Source organism: Lepisma saccharinum, chromosome 28 (assembly GCF_977018435.1).
Source record: "Lepisma saccharinum chromosome 28, izLepSacc3.1, whole genome shotgun sequence".
NCBI lineage: Eukaryota > Metazoa > Arthropoda > Insecta > Zygentoma > Lepismatidae > Lepisma > Lepisma saccharinum.
Window position 1 is genome coordinate 33,625,928 of NC_139256.1, and position 18,335 is coordinate 33,644,262.

An 18,335-nucleotide genomic window follows, 5' to 3' on the forward strand; every position below is an offset into this window, starting at 1 on the left:
TAGGATGCTTCTTTCTCAAAATCTTTTGTTACCAAATGGTGGTACTTCCTGAAAATAAATGAAGCATGCATAAATATCACATTTTTTCTTGAATTTAATTACAAAACATCACATTTATTCCTGATCAATTATTATCCAATTAAAACAATCTCTCGCAATGAGACTTAATGTCCTGACTATGCATCAACCCACAAAAAAATAAAAAAATACATGGTAGAACAATGCCCTCAAATGGCTGTTGTACACTGACATTAAATTTGACTTATTTAATATCTGCCATGACCCAAGAACACAATGCTTTGACATTCAAGCAGATCCCTGTACCAATTTGCTTCACTTTTACCTACACTAAATTCCATGACTCCAGATCCCTTTGAGGGGTCAAGGCCTGCCAGACAGACAGCTTTTCATTGGATAATATGTGCTTAACGCATTGTGTACCATCATTACTGTTACTGGTGTTCAAGGTCACAGTATTTTTTTTATTGCATGTAGCTCCCAACTGTTATGATGTTGCGTTAATACAGAACTTTGGAACTCCAAAGAGTTCAAACCAAGAACCACTCATATTAAAGACAACAACAGTAACCAAGAATTCAGCTCTTCTATTTTACTAATGACTACAAAATATTTAGAATCCAACTAGTCAACTTCTACCACTTTAGTATATTACTTTCACTGTTCCTCCCCTCAACTACAGCAATTAAAGTTTATATGCGCTTACCTTTGATGCATGAAGATGGGCACACAAAAATACTCCTATACAGGCCAGACTTGAACCCGAAACTCATCACAAGAGCACTTTCTCCTTTATGTTGCATGTCTTTGCACAGGGCCAAGAAAATATTGATGTGAAGTTACTGTAAAACAAAACAAATACCATATTTACTGGCATGAAACAGAGAACATTCAAGGTTTATTTAAATTAGCACTGGGAAAATATTACCATACCCAGGTGGTGTAAATATAATAGCAATAATATTCTTTGTAAAACTATAGAGGAGACAGATTCTGAAATATACTTATAAGCCAAAACAAAGTGATTAAAGATAAAGCATACTCAATTTAGTTCATTTATATTACTTTTCTGTTCATAAACGTTTATCCTATACATAAAAATTGATTTAGAAAATACAAGACTAATTTTTCCTGTTTATATCATATAATATGAATGCGAAACAGTCAACACTTTATCACAGAGGAACATTACTTGGAGCTTTGAAAATATAATAATTAGGAACTTATGTGAGACTAAAACAGATGAAGAGAATGCATGGTTTTGAATTATGTAATTTGTATATGAATTACAATTGGAAACCCTTCATGACTTATCTCTCTTTCTTTCTCTTCCCTCCCCCTCTCACTCTTTTCTGCTTTCCATCCCACCACCTCTCTCTCCCTCACAAAAGGATAGAAAATTTGAGAGGGAGAAAGAAAGGCAGACGGAGGGCTCACTCTATCAATCTCCCCTCCTTACACTTTTCTTCCTTCTCTCTTTCCTTTTTCTGTTCCTTCAGAGAAAGGATGACTGTCGCACACACATATTTCTCTGTCTGTCTCCCTCTAGGAGAGAAGAAAAATGGAAGAAATGCAGTGAGAGAGAAAGGGAAGATGACACACACACACATATTTCTCTCTCTCTAAATGAGACACACACTCTCATACATATGTGTGTGTGTTGGAGAGAAGAAAAATGACAAATCCAGTGAGAGACACAGAGAGGGAGAGAGAGATAAAGGAGAAGAGGGAATAAAAGACATGAGTGAGGGAAGGAGTCTATTTCTCTCTGACAAAGAGAGAGGCTGAATAGAGAAAGGAAGTGGAAAGAAAATAAAAAAGAAAGGATGAAACAAAAAGAAAAACAAATAAAAGGAGAAAGAGTTATCTCTGCTCCTCTACCACTTTCCATGACTAAATGTCATTGTAATAATTAAATTTCCAATTCTTTGATGTGTATAAAAGTTTGTATGTTAACAGAAAAAAATACCATTCCATATCTCAAGCAATTAAGAAAGTGAAAGAGAACATACATGACTGTTTCTCATGTTGGCCATTATTTTTGTATAGTTAAGTTACTTAAAATAATTTATCACTTGCACAAAAAAATATTTAGAGTGGTGTATTCTGGATTTTCCATCTGTGGATGACAGTTTGTATTTAAAGGTGGTAGGAAAAATTTAGAGCCAAAATTACTTTATGACTTAAAAATGCATATTCCACATGTCATTAGGATAATAGGCATTGCTACAGACACTTTTGAAAGGAAGCATAAAAAGAGGTAATATGCACAAATAGATAAAATAAAATAAAAGAGGCAAGATATAGTTATTGCACATTAAGCAGTATAAAAGCAAAATTAAACAGCAAAATTGACATGATATCCTTATCTATAACATCTATAAGTATAAAAATAATTTTCCACAAGAGAATTCCACTACTGAGAGAGAGAGAGAGAGACAGACAGACTACAAACATTAACAGTTAAGCATATTGAATTAACCTGAGTCTCATTTATAAAGCTGGTATCAAAGGTATGAGGGGGTTAAGATCTGATCATTATGTCATCCAATAAGTAGCTATGCAGATTGTGAGTGATGTTATGAGTTATCAGGATTTTCGAAAGGAGGAGGGGTACATATGCTTATTTTTATTAATGAGCCCTCAATTTGCCATTTTTTCTGCCTTTGATGTTTTTTTCAACATTTTTTAAGGAATACTGAGCAAAAGAGGTGGTTATAAGTTGTGACCCCCACCAACCCCCTTTTGATATGCCACATGGATGTTGTGTCAAGCAGTTTAATAAATCTGAGCCTTAAATGTACCTAATGTTGAAGCGAAGGAAATATATTCTGAAGACAGTTTAAATTAATTCAACTTTGACTTCTTCTATTTATATTTGTTAACTTGCAAGTCCAAATTTCAAACACGAGGAATACTTTCATCATGGTAAATTGTCTACGGAAAGTGAGATCTTCTTATCACTTTTTGATTTAGAAATGCAAATATTCATGTTTCAGATAAGTGTTACACACACTTACCTTTTGCATCCTTGGTGGGTAGATATCCACAATAAGCACAGAATAATCCTTCTTCAGTCGAATCATATGCCTCACAATTCTCTGCACGACAATAGCTTCTGAATATTTCTCTCTTGTCTTCATGACAGGAACAATAGGTGCCTAAGAATAATAATAAAAGAAACTTTTGCATGACAACTAGTGATATCAAAACAAAATACTAGTTGAGTATATCAGTTTGGTGGCACAGTTAAGAATAATGAACAACAGACAAGTAGCATGTAAAAATATTTTTTTTTATAAAGTCCTAGGATGATCATTTCATTCTTATTACTAAGATGAGTGATATATATATATTTTATTTATTGTTTAAAGTGATGTTAGTATGGAATGTTAATTCGATATTATCCATTGTCTAGTTCTTGAAACTACACTGGATATGGAAAATATCCAATTAATATTGCGTGCTAATGTGGTGCGCCCAAGGAGAGTTATTGGTGGGGGTTATAACCCCCTTTCATCTGCACTTAAAAAAAAGAAGAACGCCAGACGTACGAAAAGATGGGAAAATGAGGACGGACCACAAAAAAAAGTGCGCACGCCACTGATAGAACCATTGTCTCTAGCATTCATGGATTTTTAAATATAATATTTCTTATCTTTCACATATAAGGTTTAGATATTCTAGATTTTTATTACGCCTACTCCTCTTTTCTAAAAGAAAAAAAAACAACATCCAGAATGTGTAAATGCCTCTCGTTCGTTTACCTATTTCTTTCCCCCTCTCTCGCTTCCCTATTTCTCTCTCTCTCTCATGTACTCGTATTTTTTCCCTTTTCCCATTTTGGTGTAATCGTTCGGTCTGACCAGGTTCTTTCCTTTATCCGAGCGTTTATAATTAGGCAGTTAAATCAGAATTTCAGCGAACAAAGAAACATATCAAATGAAATTGTAGAAAACATGCATAAATACTTACTTTTCTTACTCCGAAAATCTGTGGTGGTAGTTCGTTCTCTCCTGAATCTGCACAGAACTACACTACACAGCAAATCTTATTCTCTTTGCTACACAGTACACAATTCGAAACGAACTAAGGAAGCACTACCGAAACACGTGTCGCGAGAAGACGCCAACCAAGCGAAATGCTTCCGGCGATTGCGAAAGTTGTCGTCAACCCCTCACGCCTCTCAAGATGTACCGTTAGGGTGATGAGTCATTAGGGGTTGTTTGTCCAAAATTTTTCTGTAGCGAGCAGGTGGAAGAGTAAGAATAAACTTAGAACCAAAATAACCATAAGTTGGGACTGGGGAAAATTTCAAGAGGATGTTACTAACATGACAGTAACTTATCTGTGCTAACATCATGTTAAGGAAGGTAGGTTTCTGTGTGTGTGGCTGCACCAAAAGTCTTTCCTGTTTTGATTTGATTTTTGTTATTTAGCTTCGTATCGCTTCCAATTTTGGCTAATCGCGACGATGAGGATGAGTGATGAAATTGAAGAAGAGACACGCACCCATCTCCAGTCCGGGATTCGATCTCGGGACCACTTTAGTCGTAGCTCGTTGTGGTTTTTCATATCCGTGCATCGTTAAAAAAGAATAAAAAGACAAATAACTATTTGGAACAAATGGCAATTGAAATTTGGATAAAATGTGCGGCTTATATTCGGGCCAATACGGTATACCTATAAAAAGAAGCGAGGCGAATCCAGTTTCTATCTAATGAACGTACGGAAGTCTATACTTGTTAACAACTCCAATGTATATTCAATTCAATGTCAATTTTATTGTTTGTAAGGTAATGATAATAACCAGCGCTCTTTTCCTGGTATATTTTAAAATTTATAAACATGCCGCAATATTTTGAATAGTTCTTACGATGAACACAAGAACAAACAGATTTGAAGTGTACCGAAACCTTTCTTCCCAATAATAGAACATTGATAACAACACTAATAAAACGAACATTTTAACTTTCTATGGCTGAAGGGCAATAGGTCAAATTTTACTCTTAAAATCCTGTGCTTAATATAATAATTTAAAAATCGGGTCGTACATCTCTGCTACACTTAACGTTCCCTAACATTTTTATCGAAGAGAGTTCACCAAAAATGTCAAAACAGGTATTATTTTTACAGTGTACAAACAATGTACCAAAAATAAAATATTAGTGGCTTGTACGTACATGCATGTGTGGCACCAATTGTGATGTGACATTTTAATTAGGAAATATAATTTAGTTACTGCAAATATATTTACTTTGTCTGGTGATTCTTTACATTTTTCTTACTTCGGTTTATTTGTGAGCTGCGTTGTCGACTTGTAATCCAGGGGTCCCGAGTTCGATACCCGGTTGAGGCACATAGTGGTCGGATCCCACTTTAAACTATAGGTCCAGTCCCGATTAGCCTTACTGTGTATAAAGTGGACTTAAAACACCAATTCAATCAAACAATCAATTTGTAAGCTGATAAATTCAAAATTCCTTTCATATTATCGTAAGAGTTCAAAATTTATTTTCCATATAAGGTAAGTAAAATCATCAAACAGTTGCTTAGAAAGAATTATGCATATAAGTGTGTAAATTGAAAGATATGCATTTATATGCTTGCTTTCAAGTGTGTTACTGCTTTTTATAATGACATTGATTTATGTTCATAAGATATTCATTTGTCAAAAAAGTATAAAATAACAATCGATATGACCAACAACACAAAATGAAATCATGTGCTACAAAGTGTACAAGAAGTGTACAGACTTACTTTAAACAAAAGTGTACAGAAAGCGTTGAAGAAGTGCACACAACTTTGAATGTGTCCCCAAAGTGTGCAACAAGTGTACAAAATTTCGTCATTTCGGGTCGCACACATCTAGAACACTTTAAGTACACTTTTGCAACACCTTCAGTACACATCTTGTGCATATTATATGCAAGAAAGTGTACCAAAAGTGTACAAGAAGTGTATTTTTTTTACAGTGTATTTTAAGTCGCTCCGTGTTGCATATCTGTAAAACATATCTTATAGATGAAAGTTATACATCTTGTATGTACAAAATGAATTACCTTCGGAACGCATTTATCATTCATTTACTGCCATTCACAAATACAGTTGGTGTACTTGTTTTCCATTATTAGCTAATGTGAAATTGAACGTTTTGAAAAAATATATCAAATCGTTTGTTCCAAAGAAATGCTTTAGCACCGCCTTCTACTCCTTTTTGCGTAATTCATGGGGATGATAACGTCTTTGATACTACTACACTAGTAGTAATACTACTACTAATAATAATGTCATTATTATTATTATTATTATTATTATTATTATTATTATTATTATTATTTGTACGTTTATCCTGGTACTTGCCACTCCCCCCCAGACAAACATTCGTGGTTGCGCCTCTCGAGACAACCATGTGTAATGTTGTAATTGCGGTAATAAAGTTTGTTCTGCAAGAGTCCGCTCTTTTTATTTTTGAACAGCCCACGTATTATTTATTAATTGGTGTCCATTTATGTAAACCTTGCATGCACATATTATTATTTACCTTGCACGCTTACAACGTTATTGCTTTATTAAGTGTATCCAATGGAACAGAAATCAACAACATCCCAAATTTCGTTTCTTCAGATTGTATTCCAGCACTGCCTATTGACAAATCAGAAACAAAATAGGAATGAACAGGAGCATATCAGTTTTTGCCAACATTTATTGAGCAACATTATATCTAAGAAAAACTGACTAACGAGAGATGTGTATTTTGCACGTGGACTTTAACTTTATAGAGAACTAAAGGAAATATAAAAGTATTGCCCAATAAATAATAGCTGCAAAAATCAATTATGTTAAATAATCACAAAACATATAGTTACATCAACAGGATTTGGGACGTTGAGGGACGAGGTCCTCCAACCTCCTCTCGCCTCTCTCACAACCTCACCTTCTCTCTCAGTTTTTTTTTCTTCTTCGTTGTTTGCATATCGAGCTTAGGTTTTTTTTTTTTTCTGAGAGCGGTTTCATCCCAATTATGGATTATGGAAATCAGAAAGAGGTTATTCATTATGCAGGTAAAGAGATTTACAGCTTGGTAAATAGGTGAGGACAGGGAAAGGAGAGTGGGTTCTATACCTTGATACCTATGTTATAAACCAAGGTGTATGTACTAATTAGTTATGACTCAGAAAGAGAATATATGAATGAAAAGAAAATAAGCAGTAAGTTAAGATGTTCAAAATGTAATAAGTATTTACTAAATTAGTCCTTAGACTAAGTGTTAGGTCTTCTAAATTTATTTGACTGTGTAATCTAATATATATTAGATACACTTTAATAGAGAAAATATTATAATATAATAATATGATAGATTATGTAAAATACAAGATATAAATATATACAAGAAAATAACAGTGTACAGATAAATAGATAATATATGCATTACAGGACCTTGGACCTAAAGCTTCCCGAAAACAAGGGAATTACCCAAGGAAGGACTTTCCCGAAGTATGGGAAGTTCCAGTCTTGTAGTCATCCTGGCTTCTGGTGGCTTCTTGGCTTCTGGTAACTTCCTTCTAACCTGGGTGGCACACAGGGAGCCCTAAGGCACCATTGGCATTGGAGCTCTGGATGGATCATTCGGCTGTGGATTCAATCTGGCTTCTTGGTGTAACCTTAACTCTTGAGGGTTCCATAATTTCTTCTTCATTTTCAATCTACTCCCTACTCTTCAAGGCAGTGGAAGATGTTTGGAAGTCGAACTTCTTGAATAGATGATATGATAAAATTCCTTATCCTTTCACCTTCGGCTTCCCTGAGGGAATTTCCAAGGGAAGAATAGTTCCCAACAAGGGAGTTCTAAGTTCTTAAGTTGTCTTTGTCCATGACATTCATTCAAACTTCTTCCGTTCTAATACAGCACTTTACATCAACAACATGCAGTGTTGGTTTACATACTAAGTAAGTGAGAAATGAGTATTGCTTGTTGGAATGTCATTCGTAACGAGAAAGTGAGGACTGCGGCGGTCTCCCCTATAAATCGCACTCTGGACCTACCTTCTGCTCACTTCTACATCAAAAGATAATTTGAACTTCTCTCCTTAAGTGTTACTGTCACACCACAAGAATAATACACAATATTGTTAATTCTAAAATGTAAAGTTTCGTGACGAATTTTATATTTTATTTTGAGCAGATTCTCTTACCTTAATTATTTTGTGCATAGGTCGCATGCGTTTGTGGGGGGGCTAATGTCGGGTTATGTGGGGGGGTCTTAGTCGCCCTAGCCCCTAGCTAACTCCGCCCATGCTTCCAACAAACGCGATATAACTGAAGTTGAACTTCAAAGTGCTAAAAACGTAAGGACTGAAAAATAAAAGGTTACATCAAAAGAGAGGTCTGTGCATACCAGCATACCGGCATTAATTTATTTCCAATTCGGCCTCTGGTTTCGAGTATTTTAATACTCTAATGTTTTACGTTATCTCTTTCTTTATATCTTACATTTTTTTCGTAGTCTTTTGTGTACTAATCTACATGGGATGTTATTACCCGTGTTCTGTACTGTACTAACGTAATGAATATAATATAATCGTCGGTATTAATGGGACGATTCCCCTAGGAATCAAATAGATAAAAGTGGGTATATAACTCCCTGGAATTTACTCACAGATTCATTGATTTGGTTTACTATTTCTCGTTTTTTTGCTACTTTTGGTTAATCGCTAAGATTTGATTTGATTTGATTTTAAAATTTTGGGTGCGTCAGCACTAAGGCTATTTTGCACCCGTCACACTATACGGTGTCCAGCCCCTTACCATAACTGTAATGTCGTGTTGTAACTATAGTCTTAAAATTTTCTGACCGGTTAAAAGCTGAGACTGCAAAGAGGCACTCAGCACATATAGGGACAAAACACAGGACAACATACCGAATTATATTGGACTTAGTGCCAGTCGCCAGAGCCTCATTCGTCTGCAAAATTCAGTCTAGTGTGTACTGCGTGGAAGTGAGGTTGCGAACTTCTGCTAAGGCGACCAAAAGTCCCATTTGATGTTCATATGAGATGGACATGCCATGTCTAAAAGGAAAAAAATTCTCATTGTATAAAAGCTTAATGCTTGAGCGCAAGTTATTGTACATTACAGGGTATCACAAAAGTTATTTACTTTCTTCAGTGTTTATATGCGCGCGTGTTTGTCCAGTAACACCAGATTCACTTCTTTAACTCATATGTACTATGTACGTGCAGTATCACCGAGAAAGCCCGACACCACGGAACTAGGGGAAACAATCTTGAAGTCAGAAGGAAACTAATGTTTATTTAGTGTTTGGAACATTAAACACAAGTTATTAACCGAAAGAGAATATTGCATGATAGCCAACTAAAATTTAATAACAAATCCTTTAACCTTTAAATATTTAGATGGTTCTTTATTTTCTCTGCAGTGATGGATAAATTACTACGTGCATTGTATTATGCACACATATTTCAGTACGAAACATATATTATATACTTGTCATAGTTAAAGCAATGAAGTGCTGTTAATAGGAGACGAGTGCTTGAAATTAGCAGTTGCAAGTCGCAAAATGTGACTAGAAGTTTTGGTTTTGCTCTTATATAAAATGTTTAAGTTGCCACTTTTGGTAAATAAACTTAGATGTTTTGGTGACGAACAGAGTGTCTTTTGTTTGTTTTCCCCACAGGCATAACCAGATGCTCGTTCTTCTTTTTATGTTTCGAAATTGGTAAGTTTTGAGTTTGATTTTGAGTTTTGAGTCCACTTTTATGCACAGATAGGCTAATCGGTACTGGACCTACAGTTTAAAGTGGGATCCAAAGCACTGTGTGAATCCACCAGTCGAAATTGGTGATATTGAGAAGTATGGTACAAGATATGTAAAATAGCTTATGTACGTAACTTCCAAAACGAGTAATATTTGTTGGAAATTCCCGCTCTCGTTCAGTTAATTTTTATACAATGGCATTAAGTAGCGATTAAAATATTATATGTTTTACTATTGTTCACTTTTCCTTTTAGACATGGCATGTCCATCTCATATGAACATCAAATGGGACATTTGAGACAACGTTTGTATAAAATAGTGTTTTTCAAACTACAATACGTTTGAAATAAATTGCGAATCCTATTAATTTAATTGTTGTAGTATTTTAACCCCTACCAAATTTTAAACGAATGTTCATGTCTTTCACACATTAATTATTTTCTTTTTTAATTGAGGTACAATTGAGGCGTTGCGGATACGAAAGGCGAACTCAACAAACGTACATTGTGAGGGAAAGAGGGAAATGCGTTTCAAATTGTCAGGCACAGTGTGAACTCCACAAAAACTTTGGGAACAGTAGATCGGAATGTTTCATGAGTTATTTTCAAAGTGTTTGTGGAGCTCGCACTGTGCTTGACAACTTGAAACGGATTTCCCTCACAATGCACGTTTGTTGAGTTCGCCCTTCGTATCCGCAATGCCTCAATTGGGCGACTAAGTTTAGTGAACTAGGAGCCAAAATGGCGCCGAATTGCCAAAGTCCAGTTTCGAACATTGTAGAGGTCTCTGCCATCCAGCACTATAAACATATCATACTACATAGCATTTTTTTCTTAAATGTTTTCATTGGTGGCGCAAATGAATCGAAGTTGTAATAAACGAAAATCTGTACTGACACTGCGTTTCACTTTTGTACAAATGACATGTGTGTGGCGAATGTTGTTCGCTCATGGTTTGCAAAATGTCCCAGAGTTATATATATATACATACAGACATACACACACACACATAACACACACACATAGTACATACACATGTATGTGCGTGTGAGAGTGTTAGAGAGAAATCATGTTTATTTTCTCACCATTGACTATTTTTCAATCTTTTGTGACTTTTAAGTATTTAAATCAACTAACAAAGATATTCCTAAATTTCAGAGTCTTATTTCTGTTAGTATTGTAATACTGTAATTTATTTCAAAGTAGTTATATTGATACACGCTTCCAGTTTTTTTTTATTAACACATGCATAGCAATCTTCGAATTCGCCTAATAAAGTTAGGACGCTCGTCTTCTTGAGGTTCTTCGTCATCTCGAAGAAGTTCTCTATCCTTGAAAGTTCCTTCATTTGGAAACGTTTCTGCGTATTGGCTAGATTTTCGTTTCTTTCGACCGTCTTTACTCTTCATGTCTTGTTTCCTGAAAAATGGTTATCTCTTCATTTTGCAAGTCTTTTCTCTCTTCCGATCGTCTGTGGTTAACCGTCCTTGCTTCCTGTCCAGTGATCCTGTTTTCACTTTTAAACAGGTTTCTTCCATCTGAGTGACTTCTTTTCCTAAGTGGTGATCCAAATCCGTTGTTTGTTCCTTCTTCTGCTGCTTCTGATTCGAAGATATTGGCTTCACCCTTGAAGGTTCTCGAGCCTCATTTTTCTGTTTAGATGTCACCAATTTATCTTGTCTGATGTCGTTTTGCCTGGTTACTAACTTATACTCCGCTTCTGTCTCCGCAAGAAGTTTATCAACTGTTTTCAAGTCCTTTTCTTTCTTCCGACCGTGTCCTTTAGCCTTTCCGTGCTGCCTGTCCTGTGATCCTGTTTTCACTTTTAAACAGGTTTCTTCCATCTGAGCGACTTCTTTTCCTAATTCGTGATCCAAATCTGATGTTTGTTCCTTCTGCTGCTTCTGATTCGAAGATATTGGCTTCACCCTTGAAGGTTCTCGAGCCTCATTTTTCTGTTTAGATATCACCAATTTATCTTGTCTGATGTCGTTTTGCCTGGTTACTAACTTATACTCCGCTTCTGTCTCCGCAAGAAGTTTATCAACTGTTTTCAAGTCCTTTTCTTTCTTCCGACCGTGTCCTTTAGCCTTTCCGTGCTGCCTGTCCTGTGATCCTGTTTTCACTTTTAAACAGGTTTCTTCCATCTGAGCGACTTCTTTTCCTAATTCGTGATCCAAATCTGATGTTTGTTCCTTCTGCTGCTTCTGATTCGAAGATATTGGCTTCACCCTTGAAGGTTCTCGAGCCTCATTTTTCTGTTTAGATATCACCAATTTATCTTGTCTGATGTCGTTTTGCCTGGTTACTAACTTATACTCCGCTTCTGTCTCAGCAAGAAGTTTATCAACTCTTTTCAAGTCCTTTTCTTTCTTCCGGCCGTGTCCTTTAGCCTTTCCGTGCTGCCTGTCCTGTGATCCTGTTTTCACTTTTAAACAGGTTTCTTCCATCTGAGCGACTTCTTTTCCTAAGTGGTGATCCACATCCGATGTTTGTTCCTTCTTCTGCTGCTTCTGATTCGAAGATATTGGCTTCACCCTTGAACGTTCTCGAGCCTCATTTTTCTGTTTAGATATCACCAATTTATCTTGTCTGATGTCGTTTTGCCTGGTTACTAACTTATAATCCGCTTCTGTCTCCGCAAGAAGTTTATAAACTGTTCGACATAGAATTTCCTTTTCTTTAACTTTGTCAGACACAGACTTCTTGAATTCCGACACCACGTTCTTCATTACGTTGCGGTGCTGATCTCGAATATCGTACATTATTCGGAGGGTATCGCCGGAAAAAGTGTTTGGGGCCTCCTCAACGTTCTTGACGGTGTCCTCCAAACTTCTGATGGTCTCCATGGTCCAGGCGTAAAAATCGCAAAGATCATCTTCGCAAATATGTTCAGCCTGTTCTGCCTTGTCTCTCTTTTCTCCTTCCGGGGTGTATTGGTTAAGATGCCGCAAGCCTCTGCGTACTTCTACAAAGCTTCGCGCACGCTCAGAAATATTTCTCTGGTATTCTGCTCTAGAGAAATTCCACTCGAGCCCTTTGTCTTCTGGAAGGTCTATCCACCTCACATCACGAATGCTTTGTTCGATTCTTACTCCAGTCATTCTATACTGGCGTTCGACTCTCTTTGCAAAAGTTTTCACCGTGTCTTTAATGGAGTCAGACTCATGGATCAGTTCCGCAGCCGTTTTCCTTAACTTCTTCATTGTCAGATAGTTACTCCGGCGTAAAGTGGGGCACTTCTGCACCACATCAAATCCTATTTCCTCCGTACACGGCTCCTCCTTCATTCTTAGAAAGTGAATGCTCACATGATGATATTCCATGAAAAATTTCTCTCGTTTTGTATAGTCCGTTTGGGTACACTGGTCCATATACTTTGAAATGGGTATATCTTCTTCCCTTCTACACATTGCTTTTTTTTCTTTCGTCATTGCATCGGATACTTCTGTATGTTCTTGTCTATCGTCTGCCTGACTTTTGTCCTCGGATTCTCTATCAAGATCTTCTACCATGACATTTTCCACCATTTCAAAGTCATTGTTGTCACTACTTGCCTCCCATTCTCTGGAATTGACACTCAACTCACTTTGATGTCGTCCTCTGAAGGCAAACGTACAAGCCCAAAAATATTGTCCAATGAAATCTGTGATTCTGCTCCAGAAAGACACTCTTCCATTCTGTATTATTTCGCTGCGTTCTCCTGTTGAAACGCTTAAGTTCAGTTCCTGCGGATGTTTGCAGAACTTCGTTTCGTCATCTTTCTCCGAATGCGAATGAACTATGTCCTTTGGAGCTGGCGGTCTAGCAAGAAAATGAAGAATAGTTGCGGTTCTTCCATTCTGCAGTCTGTTTACACTTTGCATACTAAGACCTTGCTCGGAACACTCGGATTTCCCTTTCCGGTAGAGCGATCTTGACCCGACCCCCGCGACCGGCCCCCTTCGACTGCTGAAATCCAACGAACAGTACGAAGCATCCTCATCAGCAGTCGGAGGATCCACCCTGCCAGAAGTTGGAAGGCCTTGGTGAGCAGAAGAGGCCGGGCGGAACCAGACTGGCGCCCTGGTGGGGGGGGAGCCACCCTCGGGAGGTTTTAAAGTGTTGTAACAGTGAAGTGTAAACTCCCGAGGTATTTTAGAGTGTCTAGTGCCTAGAGCATCCTGAGATTTTTGACTTTTTAAGTGTCTAGTAAATAGTGTGAATAGTGATTGTGAATTAGTCTATATGTGTAATTGAAGATGAAATATCCGTCCGACCACAATGAAGAGGAGGGCTAGCCTAGAGATGCCCAATTCTAAGAAACCAAATATAAGTGAGGATTGTGAAAACATGGAAGAAAACACTATAAATAAGACTTTTATAGGAGAGGAAGATGTAAATGATGAAACAAGAGGTGAGATACTTTCAATTCAGGAGGCGGCCACTCCTGTAACATTTAGGATCCTAATAAATGACATTCAGATGGCCATAGCTAAAGAAAAGATGTCAGTCACCACAAAAACCATGCTAATGACTACAATTACTAAGATAAACGCACTGCATGAGGACATCAAGTTGGAAAATCATGCACTAATAGCCTCAAACAAAGAATTAAATGATATAAAGAACTTTCTGCAAGATGAAATCAAGAACACAAGAGCCTTATTAGTAGGGCAAGAACCAAGGTCCCTAATTCAACCGCTATATTCGGAAGCCCTTAGAAATGAGACAGCCCCAGTTGCAATTCCACTAGGTAGGAAAAAAACATCCAACCAAACCCTATTTGTAAAAGCTAGAGGAAAGACCTCAAGAGAAGTACAAGATATAGTTACACAACACGTAAACCCAAAAAAGGATAGGTTAAGAATAGGAAATATAAGATCAACAAAAGACATATTGATACTAGAAGTGGCAACCGAAGAAGAAGCTGTAAGGCTCCAATCTCATCAACAACTGAAATCTCGCGGAGTAATAATAGAGCCACTTAAAAAGAAAAATCCACAAATCATAATCTATGACATTCCGAAGTCTTATGAAGAAGAAGACTTGTTAGATAATATTTTTCAACTTAATTTTGAGAATCTTGTATCAAAAGAGGAATTTTACAACAACGTTAAGCTAAAATTTAGGACAGGAAAACGGGACGCTACAACCAACCACATTGTTGTGGAAACTTCCCCTGCATTCAGGAATATCTTCAAGAACAAGGAAAAAATTTACCTACCGTTTTCGGTGCATAACATAAAGGACTTTATCTCAGTTCCCTTGTGTTATAACTGTAATGATTATGGACACATTAGCAAATATTGCCAAAAAGACCAAACGTGCCCAAGGTGTGGTGAAAAACATAAATTAGATGAATGCAGGGAACATAATAATCATAGAATTTGCGTTCCATGGAAATATAGAAAACGAAATTGTAAACAAAATGATTGCCCAACGTATAAAGAACAGAAGGACCGTTTGATTGCCAAAATAGATTATGGATAGTACAACAAACTCGGTCCAAGCGAATACGCCAAATGGAATCAAAATACTACAGATAAACGCTGGGCGCTCAAAAGCGGTAATGGATGAAATTGGACAGCTATGTGAAACAATGAAGCCTGACATTATTAGTATACAGGAGCCTTACCAAATCAAAGGTAGGATCTCGGGGTTCCCAAAAACAGTGAGAATGATCCACTGTGAAAAGGAACCTTCAACAGCCATAATTGTATTAAACAATAAGTTTAAGATCTTCTGGTTAAGAAATCTTTCCACATCACATTGTTCGGTTGCTGAGATACACACAGGAGCATCTGCCTGGATTTTAGTTAATGTATACTGTCAATTTAAAGACCCAATAGAACCGTACATTGGACAAATAGAAGAAGTTTTGAAAAGTTACCCAACAAATAAAATAATTATTATGCTAGATAGTAACGCTAAATCCAGAATATGGAACAGCAAGAAAACAGATCAAAGAGGCCGTTTAATGGAAGATCTAATAGCATCTAACGATCTAGTAGTGCTAAACAAGTCCTCTAACATACCAACATTCAGGAATAAACAGGGTGAGGGCTCTAACATAGATATTAGCCTAATAAATAGGAATGGTTCGACTAGTAATATAACATGGGAAATTCTTGATAACATCACTTCAAGTGATCACAATCTGATTAAAATTAGGATAGAAGAAGGTGGGAAAAAGTTGAATAGCAATACAGGAAAAAGAATTAACTATAACAAGGTTGACTGGCAAACTCTCAGGTGCAAAATTCAATCTGAAGAATTACATCGGGAAGCTCCTGACATAAACGTCCAGGTTGAGCAACTCACAACATTGATTCAACGTGAAGTGAAAGAAAAACAAAAAGAAGACAACTTAGAGCCGAAGAGCTCAACTAAAAGATGGCCTAAATATCTCGATAAGAGAAGACAAAGAACAAAACAATTAAGAAAACAATACCAAAAGTCAAAGATTTTTAGGGAAAGGCAATATTATTTGGAAGCATATAGGGCCTCCAAATGGAAATATAATAATCTTAGAAATCAATATAAGATTCACTCGTGGGCAAACAAAGTAAAACAGGAATTGAACAAGGATCCATGGGGGTTCCCATATAAAATCGTCTCTGAAAAAATAAGAACACCAGTCATTCTCACAACCTTAAAAAAAGAAGATGGATCATTCACAGCTACATGGGAACAATCAGTCAACTATATTATGGAAAAACTTCTACCACTCGATCAGATAAATGAAGAAGAAGAATGCCATGATGGAATTAGAAGAGAGACATCGGCACCTTATTATTCGGAAAACATAGTCATTCCTTTTTCATTCGAAGAAATTGCAGCCGCAATTGATAATCTGAAACTAAAGAAAGCACCGGGACCTGATGGTCTAACGAATGAAATACTAAAGAAAGTAAAAAATGAAATAAGTATTCATCTACAAAACATATACAACGAATGCCTAGTAAGAGGGATTTTTCCAAAAAAATGGAAAACCTCAAAACTAATTTTAATACTAAAAGATAAATCTAAGGACCCTACGATGGTTAAGTCTTACAGACCTATTTGTCTTCTCAATAATATGGGTAAGATATTTGAGAGACTAATTGCGAAGAGATTGAATGAGAGATTAATTCTCAGACCAACTAAAGTAAAACAGTATGGTTTCACAAAAGGTTTAGCAACAGAGGATGCAATAAACCAATTACAACGAACAGTTACTAAAACAGAATTCAAATACGTCTTCGCAATAGCTATAGACATTCAGGGCGCATTTGACAATGTCTGGTGGCCTCATGTATTGAAGGCTCTCCGAGCCCTAAACCTTCCAGTTGCTCTTTACAACGTTATCAAGGATTATTTGAACGACAGAACAGTTGAGTTTGACTGGCAAAATAAAACTATAAAAAGAGAAGTCACGAAAGGATGTCCCCAGGGCTCTGTCCTGGGACCACAACAGTGGAACTTAACAATAGAACCACTCATACAACAATTAAATCAAAACCCATGTGCAATAGAAGCAATTGCATACGCAGACGACGTCCTGATTACTATAGGAGCCAATAACAGGAAAACCCTTGAACAGAAAGCAAACGATATAATGGAAGACCTTGCTCGGTGGTGTTACACCTCAAAATTGACAATCGCCGTAAACAAGACCAACTTAATACAACTAAAAGGCAAACTACATAGAACACCATGCATTAAATATAAGGGAAAATCAATAAGAGTCACTAAAACTATCAAATATTTAGGAGTTTACCTGGATCAAAACTTAGGCTTTGGAACACACATAGAAAATGTAACATCAAAAGCAAAAACTCAACTTCATAGAGTACTTGGAATGGGAAATTTAGCCTATAAAATCCCATTCCAGACTGCAATTCTATATTACAAAGCAATCTTCGTTTCAATAATCATATATGCAGCCAGTGTGTGGGCCCACATCACTCATCAAGTGCAATACAGAACTAAATTAAGATCGGCTCAAAGGAATGTTTTACTAAGAATTTTGGGAGCCTTCAAGACCACTCCAACGAAAACACTATTAGCAATAGCAGGAGTTCTCCCACTTGAAATGGAAATACAAATGGCAGCTGCCAAGTACTGCTACAAGAAAAATGGCAGCCAGGAAGTGTGGAGCAGATATAAAATGCAAATCACAGACATAAATGATATTCCCAAGAAGTTCCAACAAGAATGGGAAAAGGAATGGCAGAAGGAAGATGCGCCGCAAAGTAAAAGATTCATTTCAAATATAAATCTAAGAAGATCCTGGACTCACTTCAATCCGACAAAAGGCTTAGTTCACTTTATTTCAGGACATGGACCGTATCAGGTATACCTACATAAATTCGGACTCTCAGAAGATTCTATCTGCAAATTCTGCCAAGTAGAGGACACTCCAAATCACAAAGTGATGGAATGCAAAAAATGGAATACTCGTTACATCAAACATCTCCGGCAGAACTTGTCTCTAGTAAATCTAGATACAGTTCTTAGCTGCAAGAAGCAATATCACATACTCAATAGACTAGCAGGTGAAATATCACAACAGGAAG

General features: G+C 36.7%; 1 long non-coding RNA gene across 1 annotated transcript; it reads right to left on the reverse strand.

Annotated features, from left to right (window-relative positions):
* Nucleotides 1-750: 750 nt before the first annotated feature.
* On the reverse strand, nt 751-4,079 carry LOC145980816 (uncharacterized). The gene is made up of 3 exons (XR_014440889.1): nt 3,994-4,079; nt 3,039-3,179; nt 751-860 (listed from the first exon to the last, which is right to left on the reverse strand). It is a non-coding gene; the product is annotated as an uncharacterized LOC145980816 (long non-coding RNA).
* Between the last annotated feature and the right edge of the window lie 14,256 nt (nt 4,080-18,335).